A 20,659-nucleotide genomic window follows, 5' to 3' on the forward strand; every position below is an offset into this window, starting at 1 on the left:
TAGCTCGAGGAAGTTGGCATGGGCTGCGGTCTCAGCCTGGGTTTGAATGGAACTCCACTAGCTATGTGGCCTTTTGAAAATTAGTCAATCTGTGTCCCTGATTCTTCAACTGGAAAATGGAAAAGGTATCTACCTCATGAGGTTTTTGAAAATATGGTAATGAAATAACAGCATCGAGCCTGACATATAGTAATTATTCAATATCTACCCCACCCCAAGCCATACTTAAAAAAGAATAAAGCATTTAAGATTTGTTTCTCTGTCTAGTGAAAGTAAGAGTAACTGTAGAAAAAGGCTAAAAACAATTTTCAGATACTTTAAAAAGGATAGACTCATAAAGCTGGTCTGAATTTACAAAGGAAAGTAGTCTTAGCGGGCAACCTAAAAAGAGATAAGCCTGGTATATTGAGTCTTAATAAATCCCAAATGAGATTTAATAACCAAATCTTTTTGTCTTTCACCCCCTTAGTCTGGAGGGGATGCAAAACCTTGGTGCTTGTGTGCACATCTTGCTAAATTAGACACCAGGCCTCTCTTATGCCCATTTCTTTTCTACAAGACGTACATCGACCATATACCCATGAAAAGAGTGACAACTTGAGTATACATTTCAACTTTGGTATGAAAAAGAAAATAAAAGAAAAAAAATAGTGTGGCAATTTACTGACACGCATTTAAAAACAATGTTTTAGCCCATGTTATACACCCTTATAATATCTTCATAGGCAAATTTTTAAAACTGATCCAATAGGGGCGGCTGTGGGGCTCAGTCAGTTAAACGTCTGACTTCTGCTCAGGTCATGACCTCACAGTTTGTGAGTTCGAGCCCCACAACAGGCTCTGTGCTGACAGCTCAGAGCCTGCAGCCTGCTTCAGATTCTGTGTCTCCCTCTCTCTCTGCCCCTCCCCAACTATTACTCTGTTTCTCTCTCTCTCAAAAATAAATAAAAACATTAAAAAAATTTTTTTAATAAAACTGATCTAATAATGCAGCTGTCAAGTCATCTAACTGTTTGGAAAGTTCTTTCCAGGACCGATTATTTGTCCCTTGGGAGATCACAATGAAAGGAATTCTATCAGAGTTCATACTGACTCCTTTTTGAGAAGGGCTCTAAAGAGTGACTTGTTGATGTCATAGAAAGCATGTTGCGTCGCTCTCAAGTGTTCAAACCACGAGTAAGAAGGAGAGTTCCCGGAGAATTTAGAAGAAGGTTTGTGAACATTTGGTCAGCAGAAGCGGTCAGGAACGCACCGTCTCAAGTTTAAGGTAACCAAGTGCCAAGAGCCAGTCATGTGCTACTTGCTGTTTTAAACCGAGTGTGATTCTGGGATGGGCAAGAATGAGCCTGCATTCCCAATACTGCCAGATCGCCAAAGTGCTGACTCGGGTTCTAGGATTCCCAATTAAGGAGAAATGGGGAGACTGGAGAAGAATCACTTAGCTTAGGGGTTTTTGTTAGGAATAATTCAGCAGGTAGGGAAGTTATGGGGGACGGATATCTTTGGTCATGTGGGCACTAGTCAGAGTCACCATCTAAATCAGGTAACAAGAGTTTAACTTGGATATAAGGAGAAGGATATGAAGATGGTTTTGCATTCATTCAAAAATGTGTTCCTTGGATTTCCTTGTGTCTAGCACCTGGTGATTTGGGCTAGTGCAGGACCTAAAATCTTTTTTGGAGTAGTGTGATTATATACTGAAGCAATTAGTCACCATGATAAAAACAATGTTTATCAACAGCTACTCAATTGGTCCGATCATATGACACAAAAAGCAGAGCTTCTTGTTATGGGTTATCGTTGGAAGGAGGTGAAACGTATTGACAGAATGTAACAGAGGCCGTGTCTAAGAAGCCAGGACCTGAGGTAGGTCTCAGTCACATTGGAGGGGTAATTTTCCAGGGAGAGCACAGAATCAGCTTTGGAAGGCTTTTAAATAGAAACCTCTGGGTGGGGTGTGGGTTCTGTCTGAAGGAGAACAGAAGGGCACCTGGGAAGACAGTCTTTTTAAAGTTCCTTCTAATTGTAATATTTTGTGTATAACCTCCAAACAGAATCAACAAAAACAACACTCTAGGCCTCTCCTCTCCCCCTTTGGACATTGTTTCCACATTGATTTTTCTGTGCATAAGAGGAGGTTTTCTGTGGGGAGTTCCTGTTTGGGCCTTGTTTAGGTGACTCTGGGGATGCCTGTAGGCTCTGGGTGAGTTTCCTCTCCTACGGTGTTTTTGTTTCCCTTGGGTCACAAAGCAGTATCCTGAGCTGTATTTATAGCCACTGTGGAACCCGTAAAACAGCTTGCGGCTTTACAAAATGAACTCAGAGACAGTCATTGAGGCCCGTGGACATTCTTAGAATAAACCACCCCCGGATGTTGCTACCTGCTCACCCTTGCTCACTAATGCTGCCTCAAACTATCTTCATAGGAGTTTTTACTTCATGCCTTTGAGTAACAATGCTACCTACCAACTCTACTTTGAGGACTGTGAGAAGGCTGCCTTCTCATTGAGACCGCCATATTTGTACATTCTTTTTGTCTACTTCATTTTCCCCTTAAAGTATCTACTTCCTGTTTTTTTTTTTAATTTCTATACAAAATGTATTCATTCAAAAGATAGTTATCCCAGACTCTTGACTAGGGGCTGCAGAGTAGTAGATGAGTGAAATACTTTGAGTTCAACAATTACTTTTGTTTCTAAATATTCCATTTTTTTAAACTGGGTAAACAATAAGATCTTTTATTAGTCTTAATTTTTGTCTAATGTATTTCTGTAACGATTTCTTTCCTCCCTGTGGAAAGGGAGAAGATTTACGGAAAGTGGGAGTTATTACCCTGCCTCTAGTTAAGAAATAAATGTACTGTTTGTCAGTCTATACTTCCCTTCAAAATAGACAGATGCGTTTTACAACTGAGGGAAGAAATGCACTATTCCATTCTAGTAATGAAATAAGTTCTAGCTTGAAGTAGAAGTTGGATATTTCCTATTTTTCACTTTTATAATTGAATATTGAATACCTTTTGTAAAGCAGTAAGCGGGTCAGACCCTGGAATGCTAGGTCTGTACAAACAAATGTGACACAGTTCTTATAAGCTCCATGTTTTAATAGCTGAAAGGCATTGCTACCTTTTACTTTTTTGAAAGAGTGAACTGGAAACAGTAGCTGCCAGAAAAAGGGAGGATAAAGGCATGAAACAGAGATCCCTGCTTACCTCTCTGTTTCTTTGGATTAAAACTTGTCTTAGATATCGTACACTAAACACATTTGGGACATCCCTGTCAAATGGGTAGAGACCAACATTGGGAGTGTCCCTTCCTTGGCAGATGAACCAATAATTGTTTTCTAGTCTTAAATAAGTTTAAATTGGTCTGAATGTAACTCTTAATTTCAATTGTATAATAGGAGACAAATGTGGTTTATCCAATGGATTTTTTGCTTAGTTACAAGATCATAGAAACTGATCTCACATATCTACTAAATATGTCTCAATCCATGATTCCAGGTCAGAATCTTTGATGGCCTAAAAATTCTTACTGAAGATGTCTTTTAGTGTTGCCCAGTTGATGGTCCATTATAAAAAAAAAAAAAAAAGTTTAATCTTATTTGATGAAGACCTTGATTTGGGGGGAAAGATATTAAAAGGTTGCCATGAAGAACTCTGATTGGTGAGATTGGTACACTAACAGAAGGATATTTCCATGTAAGCTATTCTGTGTACTGTGTTCACATTCTACGGCCACACGTCTCTCTTAAGAGTTTGTCAAGTTCCTTATAGGTGGCACTTGAGCAGTTTACTAATGTTGCCATTTTCCTGTGGGCCATGCTAATATTTATTAATTCACAACTACACCAAGTTATATTACAGTGTTTTATTATGCCACCATACTAACGCAGCTATGAATTTTGTTATTGTGAAATATAAAATGTTTCCCAGAATTTAAAATTTTAATTTTATTGCAGTCTTTATTATTTTAAGTTTGTAAATAAGAAGTTAGTATTTGCATACTTTAGTGTGACCCAGACATTTCTGTAATAATGTTTTGAATTAAGGTTTGACCTCTATTTTCAGAAAAAGGCATAATGGCGTTTGTGATCTAATTGCTTTTTAAAAAAATTAATAAACGTTTTTTTGAGAAAGTTTTAGGTTCATAGCAAGTTTGAGTGGACTGTAGGGTTCCTATCTACTCCCTGCCCCCATACTTGCACAACCTCACCCACTATCAGCATACCCCACCAGGGTGGCTCTGTTTGTTACTCTGATGAGCTTACACTGGCACATCATTGCCACCAAAATTCCATATTTTACATTAGAGTTCAGTCTTGGTGTTTCACTACCCTAAGAATTTTCTGTGCCCTGCCTATTTATCCCTCCTCCCTAACCCTTGGCAACCAGTGATCTTTTTATTCTCTCCATAGCTTTGCCTTTTCCAGAATGTCATATGGTTGGAATCAGACAGTATGTAGTCTTTTCAGATTGGCTGCTTTCACTTAGTAATATGCATTTACGTTTCCTCCCTGTGTTTTCATGGCTTCGTAGTTCATTTCTTTTTAGTGCCGCATAATAATATCCCATTGTCTGGATGTACTGGTCTGTTAATTATCTGTTTATTTTTATTTTTAGTTCTAATTGCTATTGTACATTTTGTTGATGTGCATATTCTCAAGAAAAATAGGTGGATCGATCCATGTGATGCAATAACTAAAATGTAGCAACTTCCAACCCAGCATGAATTTCACCTATGTGATATTGGGCTTGTTTCACCTTTGAGGAGAAGATTCCTGGAAAATATTACATGATTTCACAATTGGAATCTAAGCACAGAAAGTTCTGAAGGCAGAGAGGATATGATCCCCAAATTTAGTGATTCTGTAGTATTTTTTCTTGCTGAGCACTGATTTAAATACACATTGATAAAAAGTGCTAATTACATTATTACTGATTCAGGATAGAAAACCACCTTCTGTTACTGGTTTATATGACTTTACATTTACCACTGCTGCCAAGAGAAAGGAAGTTTCGGGATTGCACCCTGTCATAGTCAATGGTGCAAATGAGCTAAAAGTGAATATAAGATCTGGATCATACAGGAACTCTGAATTTTGAATACAAGGATGACCCATGGTAATGCATAGGCTGAATGAGCACGTAGTAGATATTGGAGTAGTAACACTGATAATGACGCTGGGTGAATGGGGAGATCTGACTGATGATCAATATCTGGGAAACATTTTGACATATTCACGTGCACTGACTGCCCTTTGCTTTGTAGCTGCAGCAACCTGCGGAACCGGGGCATTGTTGCGGAGCTGAAGGTGTGGTTGCGGAAAGAATATTGGGTTAGATTAAAATTAATGAGGACTGTGTTCTATACCAAATCTTCCCCTAATGAGCTCTCAGATCAATGTCAAGTCACAAGTTCTCTCAGCCTTCAATGTTGCGTCTGGCAGATGGTAATAGTAATACTCATTTTACTTATTTTCACCAGGTTATTATAAGATTCATTCATTCCTTCATTAAAACCACAAACACTATGTACCAGGGCCATAGGCATGACAAGGTAATAGATGGAAATCCACTCTGCAGAACTGAAGAGTTTTTGAAGGCTGTGAGATATTTTATTATTTTTAAGGCCAAATCAGTTCTTTGTGTCAGTATATCAAAGTAATTGACACTTCTAGATCTCTGCCAATCATTGAACTATATTCATAGACAGTTGTTTGACTAAAACTTACAGTTGGGATGGTCTTTAGCCCTTCTGCCTCTGAGAAGATAGAAATGAAGTATTAGGCTCTAATTCTTTTGTTTAGACACCCTGACCACAGAACAAATTGCGAATCCATCTTTTCAGCAGGCTTGCCAATCTGAGTTGAACGCAGACCATTCTCCTTCAGAACAATTTAACTTTGAGTACCGAGAAAGTATTAAGTTATGCATTTTTTTCACAAAAATGGAATCTGAATATAGCATTTGGAAAGATGTTTCCCCCAGCAGAAAAGGTCCTGCCATCTACATTATTATATTTCTCTTGGAGAATCACACTTCTCCAGCTTTCCCCTCCCAAGTGACTTTCCTCACCCACATAACCATTCTTTTCCTAAATACCACTTATCATCTCCCAGAAAAAAGTAAAGATTAAAAAAAAAAACATGTTCAAGGTACATCCAAGATTTCATAGCAATATTTGGTGTTCACAGTGCAAGATAAATCTGACTCTCAAGTTTTTTGGTCTTCATATGGCATCTGAAACAGTTGTTCATATTCACACATTTATGTTTTACCATATGCATACTGTGTGCAACTCTGTTGTTTTAAAATATTTTATTGGTTTTCCTTTATATCTTAAGTTTTGATGGGTGTCCTTGAAGAACTTGCATGCCAAAAAAAGTAAATGTGAATGATTCATTCATTTTGAATATATGAAACTATTTTGGGGAGTTTTTACCCTTACATGGAGCACACTGTTCTCAGCAGAGAATGTACTTTGTATTTCTGTTCAGCTCACAGCTGGATGCTAGAGTTGTATTAATATTGTTAGCCTGTACCTTCTACATCCCATGTTTACTTTCGTGAGTTATTTATATGTACTAGACTGTCCTGAGTTTTTGGTGCTTGTGAATGGTGGTCAACAGTTTTACAGATTTCACTTATGGGGACAATTTAATGTAACATGGCTTACAATCTGGTCTTCCTTTAGAAGACCTTTAGTCACAATAAGGCTTTCATGGGCAAATTCATTGTTTCAGGCCAGACTTGTTAGTTGTAAGGTAGGAGCTGCCCCAAACCTGTCCCATCACTTCATGGGCATTTCTAGATCTGGCTGCTATTATATTTCTTCCTCCAAAGTTTTCCAGCAGACAATCAATCCCTGGGTGGTCCAGAATTTCAAGAGAGAAGAAACAAAAAGTATTTTCTCCTACAAAAGGTTGAACTCTCATTTTAGAAACTTTGGAAATCTTCAGAACATTCCATGTAGGTGTCCCTGTGTTCCTCACAGTATGACTTATTGACTTATGGTGTCTTCTATTTAAGAAGCATGAATGTATCTCCAGCTGTTACCAAAACAAACAGCTATAGAATGTAATGACCCACCCCATTTCTAAAATTCTGTTGGTGGATAGTGTATAGGAAGACATTTGGAAATTTTTTTAATTGTTAAACTTAAAAACTAGAATACCTTTCTACTTTTTGTAATGTCCCAGATTTCATAACACTGGTTTTAATGTATTATTGCTGCACTGTTACGTCTGTGTTTTACCTGGGCAAACTAGTGAAATATTTAATGTCTATACTCTTGTGATACAAGCACCCTTGAAAATACATTAGAAAATATGAAATTGTTTACCTGTGATAGAGAATAGGTTTGTGATTAGAAGAATTATACTGTTTTTCTTGTACAAAGAATGCTTAAAGTGGAATTTCTGTCTCACAGTGATGTTGGAAGCATATTTTATGCAGCCTAAAAACTCTTTCTGTATTAAATATTTAAATGCATGAGGATAAATTCGAATTGCTTTTTGTTTAAACCAGAAACATAGAAGAAGTATTAGCCCCAGTTTGTACAAAATGTCTGCTGCAACTGAACTCATGATAGTTCAAAACTGAAAATCATTCTAATTTTGTAAAACTGGTTTTATCAATAAAGTTTAAGCAGATGGCTTATATGTATATGTGTGAAATTTTTTTATGCTAAAAAAAATACAGTTTTGCAGCATCAACATGCAAATTTTATGGGCCTGAATGATATTGCTTAATTTAGTATATACAGAAACCATTAACTCCAAAACCACACCAACTGCAATATATATATATATATATATATATATATATATATATATATATATAATGATAAATGTTATATTTATGACCCCTATAATTTATTTTGGTTTTAGGATGCTGTAGACTTTTATGTTAAACACATATATGAATCAACGTATTTCAATTCAAATGATAAAGTGTTGAATATTGGGTAACTAAGGAGCTATATATACGTAAAGATCACCTGAAATAATTAAATTGCATCTGAAGAGGATTCTGAGAAGGAAAAATGTAAGTATTGCTATACAAAAGGGTAAGTAATTGTTTATCAGAGAGGCTTTTGTTTGGAGTTCTGGCTTCTCTGTGTATAACCAGTTTGAATAGGTTTGTAAGAATCCAGTGCAGGAAGCTAGAAATACCAGGGCAGGGCTATTATGGTCAGACCTCCATAGCTATAAAAACATTGTTGATGTCCCCTAAACAAACAAACAAACAAACAAAGAAACATTCTCTAAATGTTACAGGGAAAATCTATTTTTACCATTTTTGGATATTGTATTAGTTGAAGTAATTAATGCTACTTGTTATAATAAACAACCCTAAATGTCAGTGAGTCAGCATAAGATAAGTTTATTTCTGACTAACATGCTTTTGCCCATGCAGCTTTCTTTATTAGCAGCATTTCGGGGACTGAGAGCCATCCCAGAGTTCTTAGGGCCTCTGAAGGACTATATGGCCAATCAAATGAAGGAGGAAGAAAAAGCACGAGAATCAAATGTACATTCAAGGAACCAGGCTTAGAGGGTGCTCACCACCTCTGTGTAAACTCCTTTGGTCAGAACGAGTCACATGGCTCCACCTATATTTAAGAAGGCTAGGAATTGTTCATTTGCATGTACAGGAAATTGAATCCATTAGGATTCTTCTACACAGTATCTAGCACACACAGTTTTCCTTTTTAAAAAACAATTTTATTTCAAATGTTGTAGCAGTGGTGATTATTTAAGGAAAACCTGCTAACTGTAAGCTTATCTGTTACTTCCTAACCCACGGTGGCACTAGAACATTATGGGCTGATTAAGGATTTTAGTTGCTCACATTAGCCATTGTAGAGCATTTCTACACTGTTTGGGGGTGCTTCTGCAAATAAAGATCACTTGAGTTCACATTTCCAGAGCCACAGGGCAGAGTTTGAGCTGACAGCCTGAGTATGGCGGAGCATTTCTACGTGTGTATGTGCACCACATACATATGTAACCTGTTAAAAACACCAAAGCAAAGCATATAAAACTGTGAGCAAAAACAGAGTATTGCAGAGGGAATAGAGTTTTAAAGTAAATCATCTGCAGAACCAAAAACTTGACAAAGGATTCCTATTTCTAACATTCCGTCAATAGAGATGTACCCATCTTTAAATGTTAAAATAATTGAGACAGTTATCTAGGACTATGGTTCTTAAAGTCTTTTGTAGTAATTTAAAAAAATCTTGAGTAACATTTTATTGATGAATCAAATCACATTATCTGTCTTATAAACTACATAGTGTCTTGACAGTTTCCCTAGGGTTTCTCTAGGGAGATTCAGAGACATGGCTCAAGAAGAAACTTGGGTGACAGTTCGGAGCACTGATGAATTTTAATGTGCATTCTACTACATAATAAAACATCTCATTCTTTTTAGCAAATAGATAAGGAGTAGGAGACAGGATTAGCATTACATCTGTGGTCGTCTCAAGGAGGGACAAGATTCAAGGGTTGTCTTGAGGTGAGAAGATTACAATTTAGATTAATTCTAAGGTGGACTGTATGGTATTTAAGTATTTAATTTTAAAATCCAGAATGTTTAGTGAAAGATGTGCTCTGATCTCCTGCCAGGAGGATTGAAGAATTTGTAAACTTCTATGTGCAGACATAAGTAGTCCAGTAAAGATTAAACTCATACCTGTGCTCTATTTCTGGCTTTGCCACCAAGCAATTCCGTGATCTTGAGATTTCCCTGACCTTTCCATCATGTTTCCAACATCTATTATTTTTCTTGAGGTGGTCCCAGATGAGGAGGGGATTTGGCAATTATTTGGAGAGTTCTATTGACAAGAGAAGAAGGTTTCCTGGTCTCTTCTGATCAACTAGACTAGAAGTACTGTCCATATTGGTCAAGTTAGCTAGCTGCTCCCCAATGAGGTTTTTTTTTTAACTTTTAATTTTTCGCTCCATAGAGATACAGCCTGTGATGATGAAGGCTCCTTTTTACCTGAGGTAGAGGAGCATTTTAAGGAAAGATGAAACACATCAGAGGATCCTGCTTACTTTGGAGGACACAGAGAGAACAGAATTAGGAAAATATATAAAGAACTTTAAGGTTATTTCCCAATGCCAGTAAAATCCAGGTTGAGAAATTTATAAGATGCCGTAAGAAGAAAAAGAAGTTGCTGTAATCGACATAATATCTCATTAAGGGGAGAAAACAATGTTCTATGTAACAGGCTTTCCCCTCTCCTTTACAGGACAGCAACTAGCTGCTACCCTCAGGCTTTGTAAGTTCACCAGCTGATAGCTACATAGCTAAGGAAAAACCAGGCACCTTGAGCCAGACAGGGTGGCTCCATCCATTCACATGTGCCTATGCTTACCTCTGATGGACGAGGCCCTGGGTGCTCAGCACTGGAAACACAGTGTTAACAAGGCGGCACTAGCCGGAAACCTGGTGTGGTGATTCTGGTGAAATGGGGCCAGTAAGGTGATTTGGGAATGTAATTACGAGGCTAACCTAGCCAGTGGGAAGCTGTGAAGGAAAGCCACTGACGAGGAAATGGTGTTTTAAGCTGTGACTTGAAAGCTGAGTAGCAGTAAGCCAGGTAAGAGGGAGGCACGTGAAGGAAGCAGAAACAGCATGTACAAAATACCTGAGACAAGTGAGAGCCTTCCCTATTCAAGGAAACAAAACTAGTGTGACTGGACCTTGAGGTGTAACTGGCAAATAGAATTGTAAGATATTTAAAGGGCACCTGTGATGATTTGATCCACATTGCTGTGGGATTCCTATAGTCAGGTTCATCATTAGCGCAAGGTGATTGGCTTTTCAAATCTTCGGGCTAACAGATTGTTAACTCTAAGTTTGGTCATAGGTGTTCAGTTGGTAATGGGTGCCTGAGGAAGCAGGGCCAATGAGATTTGTAGGGCCACTTTGTGTAGCCCCTTCAGCCTTGCAAAATATTTGCCATTGCAGAAGTCAACATGACACTGCACAGCAGCCCTGTCCTGGCTCTGAATACAGCAACTTTTCTTTTTAATTGATTCCCAAGTGGTACTCTCTTCCTTCCAGGCCCTGGCCTGACCCTATAGGGAGTCAGGGAAGTGGTATATATCCTTCTTCAATGAGATTCCCTCTCTGAGGGATTGCCTCTCTGCTTTGGGAAAACTTTTTCTACTGCATTTGTCATTTTCCCTTCTTTAATTTGGCTCACTGGCAACCTGAATTTGTCCACTTTGACCTCATCATCCCTCCCTGACCAAAGAATAACAACTCCATTGAAAAACAGCAACAACAACAAAAAGCCATGATTAAAAAGAAAAGAAAAGAAAAGAAAAAGCATACCTTGAGTGCACTATCAGAGATGATACAATCAATCCTTTGGGTGAACTTATACTAAAGTGTAAATGACTGAAACATGAATACCTTCTCCAGTCTCCTTTGTGAAAGGTATCTTCTCTTTTGTATATTTTTTAAGAAGCTTACAAATTAGCCTGAGGTTTTAATTAGCCATTGGATCAAAATGAAGACTTTCTAAGTCATAAAGGGAATATCTGAGACCACAGGGTCATTTTTTCTGAAATCCTTGGCACAGTACCAGTAGGCAGTCATAGCCAGTGCTATAAGGAATGAGACTCTGGTCTGATTTTCATGGATTAGATTCAAAATCTATCAACTGTTCAAACCTGAAGACACAAACTGGAACACGCTGGGTAGGAGAGCCCCAGAAGGCATAAATTCCTATTATAGTCCCCATCCCACACCCCTCACCCCAGGCCATACACACACTCCTCCATCTCTCCCATTGCCAGGGTCCTGCCCTAGGGTGCAGAGCATGCCGGTGGGCCGCCTCGGTGTTTTAAAGGCACCAACTTATGCTGCTTCCTCAGCCACTGAAAGCACCGCCCACTCCCATTCCCAAACCTGATCACCTCGGGCGACACCCAGCTGTGGCCTGCACCGAGTGACCTGCCTGGGGAAGAGCGGCCCCCATCACCTGCCCAGGCCCTCGGAAGCAGGGCCCCAAGGCCCAAGCGCAGAGCTGCTGCTCTCACCGACCCGCAGCTCCCCAGCCTTTCAGGACCCAACGTCTGCAAGGAAAGGACCCCCCCCCCCCCCCGTTTGGGACTCTTTGTTCGCTGCGCTTCCTCGTTCCTGTTCTCAAATCTAGCTCCCAGCAGCCCCCGCCAGCGCATCCGACCTACAGGAAAGTTGCTCCTGAGCTGTAGAGGGGCGTCATCGCCTCCTAGCAACGCTCCTAGCAACCGGGTAACATCTGCTCCCTCTGGTCCAATGCGAGCGGAGAACAGCTGCGCGCCCGCCTCGCGTTCCGAACCCGGAGCCGGAGGCGAGAGGCGCTTCAGAGACTGGAGGGACGGACCTGCAGGAGCCAGGGCTGCCCGCCGAGCTGCAGTTGCCGCTGCTGCCGCTGTCGCTGTCGCGCTGCCGCCGCCGCCGTTGCTGTCAGCGCTCGAGTGAAGAGTGACAGCGCCGCAAAAGCGGGAGGGAGCGCCGAACCCCGCGAACCTACGAAACAGGTGCATGCGCCGATCTCCTGGCCAGTGGACCCAGCTCGCAAGGTACGTCTGGACTCATCCAGCCATGTGCCTTTCTCTGAGGCTCAGAAAAGACCCGTTTCCTTGAGGGTAAGGATAGGGACTGTTCTGGGATCCTACTCCGCTCCCGGTCATTGAAAAGCGGCCAGGTGGTGGTCCCGAATTACCTGGCTTCATATTTTAAAAATCATGGAATTGGTTCTTGAGGATTCCCCTGCCCATCGATACTAGGTTTGTGTTCGGAAGTTTTCAGCCCTCCGTGTTTTTCCTTTGACTTCGCTGCCCCTGTGTGTGGCGAGGAGAACGGGGAGCAGTAAGCCTGCGGTTAAGGCTAAAATGCCATCGTGCAGCATGGACTAATTGAATCAACACGTATGGAGAGCAACAATCTTTTTAGGTCCTGCTCTGGAAAGGGTCCATTTGGCCGGGAGCAGCCGTTCACTGTTACTCAATCTCCTGAAAAGTAACCATAGTAACTCACCTCTCTTTTGATGGGATCCTCCTCATTGGCTGCCTATCTTCCTTTGGAAAGCTCATCTCTCTAAATATAGAAGATGATGAGATCTGTAAGCATACATCCATGTAGAAAAGGTGCAGTTAAACATGGCCCTTTAAAGAAAAACTATCTTCAAAGAAGAAGTACCATTTGGCTATTTCAAATCTTGCGAGAAATCGTGTGTAGTACAGAGAATGATTGAGTTGCTGTTTTGAGTTAACTGATGGATTGTAACTTTAGAGAGAATGTATCTTGAAATTATACAACATCTGGCATTTAAAAACAAATTAAGTACATCTGACCCCGATTTCAAAAGAAAATCAACCTACCGATAACATCCCCCAAATAATCTGCCAGTAAATAATTGGAGAAATTGGTTATTCACTTTTTTCCAAATTTCTTAGGATAGCTAAGACTCCTTCTGTTTAAAATTAAATCTGGAGAACACGAAAGTAATGGTATGTGCTTGAAGGTTAATCTAGTTAATCCATCTGGTCCAGAACAGCTCCACCTTGAACATCTTTCATAGTGTCCCCCTGCTGCATGCGTTCTCCTGACTTGATAACCAGTTCAAATCATCACAGTCCTGGCTCTCCCCATGTTATTTTGCATCTGTCTCCGTTGTTTCACAATCTCAGGTTGCCATTCATGAGCCCGAGGCTGTGAGAAATGCTCGCTGTGCAAAGGGGAGCTCTCACCAGATTTTCTGAAGCTGTCCTAGAAATACACTTTTCAGATTGATTCAGCTTTACCAGGTAATCACTAGCTTAAAAGAAATTACTGTTTAAATATGTATCCAAAGAAATAAATGCTAATGTAGCATTACCATAACTCACAAGATCAATATAAGGGGTTGTTTATATAGATGGTTGCTGGGTAAACGTCAATAGAGGTTTTCCGTAGAGAGGACATTTGTGGGCTGGCAGATTTTCCTAAGACCCAAGTGAATAGGGTGGGCCAAATTAGGTAGCCTGCCTTGGGGAGCATGTCAAGCGGAAGCCCTATGAGCAAACTGGTGCATGTCTGAATGAAGGAAATCAAAAGGAGTCTCCAAGTCGCAAAAGGAGATCCTGGTGATTTTTTAAAATTTAATTTGCACTAAGGTCATGAGGATAGAAACTTAGGAGTATTAAGCATCTGAAACCAAATTTTCAAGTCAGAATACATTTAATGAGTGCTAAGCTCTCCAGTGCTGTGTTTAACTTTTTCACATGTACAGTTCCTGTAGGTAACCGGCCTAGCAAATTGCAATCAAATTCATGAAAATACAGCAGGCTGCATTTCTTCCCTCATTTTACGTCTCTTTGTAAAAGTAAATAACTGAGCGGTTTTATTTAGAAACCTGTTTGAAAATTTATTGTGGTCTAATTGTAGGTTTTTTATGATTATCATGAGACTTTAAAAGTACTGGTGTCCATAGTCACTTATTGAAATACCTTTGATAATTTTAAACATTAAAGATGACCACTAACACTATCATTTGCCTTTAGTACCACGACACCTTTTTCCTTTCTCCATTATAATTACTATATTTTATGGTAAGCAGCAAATCCAAGGAGACCAATAAGATTTACTGTCATCTGCGATGAGATGTATGTAGAATTCTAGCCATGCTATCAATCTGAGGAAAGTTTGAATAAGCCACAAGTATTGGTTCATGCATATGCATTAGTCTTGTGCATTCGTAATTTATACACATCCTATCTCTTATGTAATATGCATAGGAGTTTAAAATCATTCAGTGCCCTTTAATTTACATGAAAAGGCCTGCCCTTTCATTGAGACCACTATTGCAATCAAGAAGGTCAAGTGAAAAGGGTTCTTAAATTTTAATTTTGATTCTATCCTGAATATATAATGTGCAGAATATATCCTGTACACTTTTGATGAACATATCTGTTTGAAGTCATTCATCAGAAAATTTTATCATGGTAATTAGCTTTAAATAAATGAAACTAAATCAAATGGTATCATTATAATATAAACGCTTAATTCTAGAGCTATTGGTAGATCCTAAGGAATAGTGTAAAAAAAAATTCCACAGCTTTGTAGTTCAGGATATAGTCACTCTTGTCGATGGGAATGCCAGCTGTACTTGTACGTACAGTGAGTTCTAAAAGGGGGATGTCATTCGGGCTATAAGGCTTAGATCAAGCTGAGATCAAGTAGGTTAAAACTGAAACCATGTTCCAATTTCAGTTTTTCCTCATATATTCTATTTGGAAGTGTTTATGTGTCTACGAACATTCCATGTTTAATTTTATGCCATGTTGCTTTCCTGGGATTTAGAAGATGCTTTGAAACATGGAGAAATGTTGAAAGGTTTGATCAAGATGCCAAAGCCCTGGGCTCTGCACTGAGGACTCATGCCAGCTGGCTTTAGCTGTCAAAACACCGACACCCTTACAATAGCTCTAAAGCTGAGGCATAACCAGTTTGGATTGCTCTATTTGTCAAAGCAATATGCTTCAGAAACCTAGAGAAAGGTGAAATAAAATAATATTTCAGAAGCAGAGGGGTAAACTGACCATAGACATTCACAACTAAAACTGAGGAAGAAGTGACCTTCCATTCTGGGGGGAGCAGCTCCGTGTCAGTCCCCCCCCCCACCCCCAATCTTTCTAAGAAGTCGTCTGTTTAGCTAGTGTCAATACATTACTTTAACATTTCCCCTTTTTGGGCTAACACAAGTATTTCTAAAATTTTTCCTGATTACATTTATGTTAACAGACTAATAACAGAGCCATCTAGTTTGTTGCAATATTTCTCACTGGGGGTCATAAGGGGATATTAATAAAAAGGACTAAAGGCTTGCTAGTATTATGTTCAGCATTATGATATAGGTTTATCACTAGAATTTTTTTAAAAAAGTTTTTTTTTTCATCTTATACTGTGCAGCAAAAAGTCTTCTTGGCAGGTAGATACAAGAGTCTTCTAAATATCAGTGATGCTTAGAAGGGGAGGAGGGGCAGGTTTGAAGCTGGGAAATCCCCCCTGTGGTGATGTATCAGAGTATGTATTCTTTTAAAAATCATTATTAAAAGGGAGCATGGGCTACAAACATCAAGAAAAGTTGGGGATGTTGCAAAGAGAATCACAGCTCAAGAGCCTTAAGTGTCTATTCTGTCTGCATGGGCTGCTTGCTTTACTGCTCTGTGGCTCGTCTCCCCATATCTGATGTGGGGCATAAATCTAGCTATTAACTTAAGCAGAGTGCTGGGGTTGAACACAATTCAATTTAATGAAGCACCAAAGTTTTAGAGGAAAATGAGGGACATTTCACCACCACAGTAACTCTGGGTGGTGACACAAATTAGGCAATACAAGCGAAGGCAGAGAATCACCCCACTCTGGGACAAATTGTCCTATATTCTTGGTAAAGTTAATGATTAGTCTATCTTATGTTTTTCTACAACCCTTCTGGGGTACCTGGCTAAATGTTGTTGGTGATATACTCAAACCTGGTGGTGGCATCGAAGTGGAAGACAATGAGGGTGATATGGATTAAGTATTTCTTCATAAGATCTCTGAAGTCTACATATGGGGGATTGAAAAGCCCTCCTCTCTGAGCAATAGACCTGGGTATCTAAGGAAGTTATAACATCTCCCGAGACATCTCATCAGTAAGATATTTCTTGGAACCTATATCTAGCAATGTGAGTGCTTTGCCAATTTTCTTTCTGATTCATTCCCACTTTCCAAGGTGTAGTAAAAGGGAGCATCATCCTTTAAAACAAGGAATGGGGGTGCGTGGGTGACTCAGTCAGTTAAGTATCCAACTTTAGCTCAGGTCATGATCTCGCGGTTTGTGGGTTTGAGCCCCATTGTCGGGCTGTGTTGACAGCTCAAGCCTGGAGCCTGCTTCAGATTCTGTGTCTCCCTCTCTCTCTCTCTGCTCCTCCCCTGCTTGCTCTCTGTCTTTTTCTCTCAAAAATAAATAAACATTAAAAAAATTAAAACAAGGAATGCACTTCTGAGGGGTGGTAAATCACTAAATTTACCCATGGAACTCTTGCACTTGGTGTCTATCAGTAGGGCCAGATCATGGCAAAAATTAGGCTTTGGTGCAGCAACTAAGGTAACTTCATGAAGGTAACTTATGAAATGGGATATGACCAGCCATGTAATAATGCTCTCTTTGGTTCAGAGGTCATCAGCAGCGGAACAAGATAGGCTGTGGAAGGGTGGTGTTTTATTTATTATTCCATGTGTACACTTGGGGCTATCCTGAGGGACGTGGAATCCAGTCCCAGACACTGCTTCTGGTCTTGGGAAACTTCTCTTTCTTGTTAGTATCCCTGGAAGTTCCTAAGAAACTTTGCCAGGAGCTACAACTTGTTGGTAATTCTAAACTGCCAGCAAAGTCAATCTTGTGCTTGGAGTGGGTGATAAATCTGTAGAAACAGATTGTTCCATTGATTGATTTGGAGCTAAAAACTGCCACTGAGTTCTGCTCCATAGAATATATTATCTAGAAGTGTGCCAGGCAAGGGGTTATAAGGGACAAAACTGATGGAAAATTGCTATCACAAAACTCAAGGTCTACAAAAGGAGCAGTATTGCAGCCTTGAATGTTGCTTCCATCTACCTCCTTGAGCGCACTTGTGAATGTTTCATGCTACTGTGCTCAACACAAAAGAGAGGACAAATGTCCTGCTTTAACACGGTACTGCTTAATAGGACACATATTTATGATTTCAAAAATGAGATCACTACACTCACAACACCTAAAATTTATTGAGTAGAAAATGTGTGGAAATGTGACAAGCCCTGGCTGAGTAAGTGCTTTTAAAATATCATCCCCCTTAATTCACATACAACTCAGTGAGTTTGATATTGTTCCTCCATTTAATTGATGAGGAAACTCAGGCTCTGTGAGGTTAAAGTCACTAAGCAAATAAATTGTAGAGTTGGGATTTGAACTAGTGCTGTTTCACAGCACTAGAAAATCCTGTCGAAATATTTTAAGCCATGTAGCAAGACTGAAGAATGCAGCTAACAGGGACAGATGATACAGCTCTTTCTAAACAAAAATGGTTGTTGCCTTTAAAGAAGGATGTGTTCTAGCTCTGCGACTAGCAAAGCATTAGGTAGTTAGGTAGGGACATGTACTTTCTAAGGCTCACACCAGGCTAATGCCACGCAAAGGGAAATCAATGAGGGACCAGAAGTCGGGGCCCCGTGATTTGTACACAAGTCAGCCGTTGATCAGAGGCTAGACCCCACCTTAGTCTCCCCATTGATCAGACTGTTCTTTTGTCTGTGGCTACAGAGGCACATCTACTAGGAGGATCTCAGCTCAGGTTCTGCAGTCTATTGATCAAGGTGTTGTGGGGAAGAGAATGGAAACGTGGTTAAAATGAAGATATGTGAAAGCCATCACTTCTTCACCATCTCTCAGGCTTTGCAGGCTCAGACAAAGAATGGATCTCCATGACGGCCTTGTTCTTTTATTATTGTCTGTTCTCTCAAAGTGTTTGTAAATTAATTTGCTGATGATCTTTCCTTAATGTACTGCCCCTGGGCCGTGTACCTAATGAAATCACTTGTGCAGTAATAGGATTCCAGATGTCTGGAGGCAGGGGCAGAACAATAGGAGGAGCACTTGAGCAATCGTTTGTAATTACATTTGAAACATTTATTTTAAAAATGTGTATAAATTGTGCTGCTGGAACCCTAATGACGGGGGCGGTCATTCTGTTGCCTGACTTCTCATGTGTTGCTTCTTGAAGTTTTACACTGTGAAATGCGTTGGGCTGGACACAGGTATTTTATGTGTGAATATCCAAGCCAGAGTTAACTGTTTTACCTTTGGAGATAAATTTAGGCGCAGCCTAATTCTATTTTGTAATTCATATGCTGTTCTCAGACCTCAAAACAGTGAAAATGAACATATAAAATCATTTTGATTTTTTCCTGCGTATCTCAACTCTCTGGATTGAGTTTGGCTTTTTAGTTACGGGAGAATGATATAAACAGATCTACACGTGCTTGCTGGATCATAACAGGCAAATTTCTTTGGATATCTGGAGTAACTTTAATTCTTCAAATGGCTATCTGGATGTTTCAAAAACAATTGACATTTGTTTCACCCCAAATGTATGACCAGTGGCAGTAAATTCAGAAACATTTTCTTGGAGTCGTCATAGCACCTGTACCGTATTTTTTTTTTTTCTCACTTGATCATTTGAAATATTCTTTTGTAGTCCTTTAACTCCCAAATTACCATCTAGTATCTCTGGGAGGAAGGGTGGTAGAAAGAGTCTTAGGGTCTGAGCTAGGAGGCCAGGCTGGGATTTGTGTTTGTAGGATAGGTCTGTGCCTGTTGGCACTAATAAGAGTTCAGATTTGATTGAGTGCTTACTATATGCTTGGCACAGTGCCAGTCCCTTTCCATGAATTATTTCAACAGTCCTATGAGCCAGTGATACTTCTGTCCCCACTTTACAAATGAGACTTGTAACATGTTTATATGATTTTCTCAAGGCCACACAACTAAGAAAAAGCAGACCTGGAATTCAAACCCACTTCAACCTGACTTCAAAACCCAAACTCATAGCTACATAACTGATTGTAAATCACAGAACCCTTCTGAGCTACAGTTTCTTCATCTGTAAACTTTGGAGGCCAAATCAGGTAGTCAATAAATAAATTTCCAGCTCTGAATTTTTTGAGTTTCAATCCAGCCAAGAAAACAGATGTAGGAACTTATGTTTGCTATATATTTTAGCCTCAAAGTGGCTAAAAGCATCCTCCAAAAACATTTATGCCAAAAACATTGCAAATAGCTAAACAGCCTGCAAGGAGGTAATTGTCAAACCAATACCAGCTGTGAAAGCTTTTCAGCATTTCAACAACCCTTGGGGGTGTTTTTTAAGAGCAATAAACTAAGTGGCTAAGTGTGTTGCCCATGGAGCTGAGACACAAGTCTGGACCCCTGAGAATTTACTATGTTTTCAGGGTGTAATACATTCTGTATCTGAGGCTCACTTCTCCAACACAGCCAAACTAGATCTTAATGAACCTTGGAGACATTTAGTATAATTTTCTGGTCTTGATCTATTAATTAAAAGTACCTTCCCCAGAGCATCACTTGGTTTAGTTGATGGTTGGTTTTCCAAAGCTGCCACCGGCCTTGCCTTGTGTCATTCATTCAAAAGTTTTCATTTGGTCTTAAATGCTACAGGTATTGCATTCCTTTGGAAAATAAAATGAGCAGATGTTAAAAAGCAAAATATACATAGACAAAAATGTTTGCTATGGTAAAGTTGTTCTTCTTTCCAAGTCTTTCATCTATCCTTTCCTACTGTAATAATCCTTCGGGCCTTATTTATTTATTTATTTATTTTAAGTGACCTGTCCAGCTTTAATGCTAATAACAGTCATTGATACTTCTTAATGTGAACCCAGAATTTATGTTGAACAGTGACCTCATTCTTCCTTGACTATTTAGTTAAAAGGCACTCTGGCTTTGTTCATGATGCTACAGCATCGAAGACAATGTAGCCAATGTTGCGATAGCAACACCACCAACAACAAAAATCAATCAAGCTGATTGCTTGGCATTCAGATGATAAGGCAATCAGTTGATGGGCCGAATGT

General features: G+C 39.6%; 3 long non-coding RNA genes across 6 annotated transcripts in view; 1 reads left to right on the forward strand and 2 right to left on the reverse strand.

The window, feature by feature from the left end:
* Positions 1-8,421: 8,421 nt before the first annotated feature.
* Positions 8,422-12,358, reverse strand: LOC122239623. Its single transcript, XR_006218890.1, has 3 exons — positions 12,211-12,358; positions 9,698-9,839; positions 8,422-9,014 (listed from the first exon to the last, which is right to left on the reverse strand). It is a non-coding gene; the product is annotated as an uncharacterized LOC122239623 (long non-coding RNA).
* Position 12,359: 1 nt separating this feature from the next.
* LOC107180878 overlaps positions 12,360-20,659 on the forward strand; it is a 32,711-nt gene continuing 24,411 nt past the window's right edge. Inside the window, exons 1-2 of one of the 3 annotated variants that reach the window (XR_006218889.1) lie at positions 12,360-12,585; positions 13,696-13,812. This is a non-coding gene — a long non-coding RNA (uncharacterized LOC107180878). The remainder of the gene's footprint in view (positions 12,586-13,695; positions 13,813-20,659) is intronic. The other 2 variants (XR_006218888.1, XR_001511636.2) reach the window with 2 other exon arrangements.
* LOC122239624 lies at positions 12,446-20,250 on the reverse strand. Of its 2 annotated transcripts, none has more exons than XR_006218891.1 (3): positions 20,134-20,250; positions 13,043-13,102; positions 12,446-12,532 (listed from the first exon to the last, which is right to left on the reverse strand). It is a non-coding gene; the product is annotated as an uncharacterized LOC122239624 (long non-coding RNA). The 2 variants fall into 2 exon arrangements; XR_006218892.1 differs by lacking the exon at positions 12,446-12,532 and adding an exon at positions 12,748-12,846.

The sequence above is a fragment of the Panthera tigris genome, chromosome B3, assembly GCF_018350195.1.
Source record: "Panthera tigris isolate Pti1 chromosome B3, P.tigris_Pti1_mat1.1, whole genome shotgun sequence".
Taxonomy (NCBI): domain Eukaryota; kingdom Metazoa; phylum Chordata; class Mammalia; order Carnivora; family Felidae; genus Panthera; species Panthera tigris.